This window comes from Cariama cristata, unplaced genomic scaffold (assembly GCF_000690535.1).
Source record: "Cariama cristata isolate BGI_N322 unplaced genomic scaffold, ASM69053v1 scaffold17917, whole genome shotgun sequence".
NCBI classification, from domain to species: Eukaryota; Metazoa; Chordata; class Aves; order Cariamiformes; family Cariamidae; genus Cariama; species Cariama cristata.
Window position 1 is genome coordinate 7152 of NW_009625120.1, and position 202 is coordinate 7353.

At 61.9% G+C, this 202-nt stretch overlaps 1 protein-coding gene across 1 annotated transcript in view; it reads right to left on the reverse strand.

Moving 5' to 3' along the window:
* Nucleotides 1-202, reverse strand: part of ASS1 (argininosuccinate synthase 1) — a gene marked incomplete at its 3' end in the record, with an annotated part of 8244 nt that overhangs the window by 6879 nt on the left and 1163 nt on the right. The gene's annotated exons all lie outside the window — the stretch shown is intronic.

The window sequence follows — 202 nt, forward strand, 5'->3', positions numbered from 1 at the left end:
CCGCCCCCCCCCCGGGCCAGCCGCTGCCGAAAGCGGAGGGTTCGGCTGTGACCCGAGGTTTCCCGATGGGGAGAGAGAACCGAAACTGGGCACAGAAATCCCAGAAGTGAGAAGGAAGTGTTGAAACATGGTTGAGCTTTGCAGAGCCCCGCAGAGCACCCACAAAACACCCCGTGCATCCCTCCTGGCACCCAATGGACTG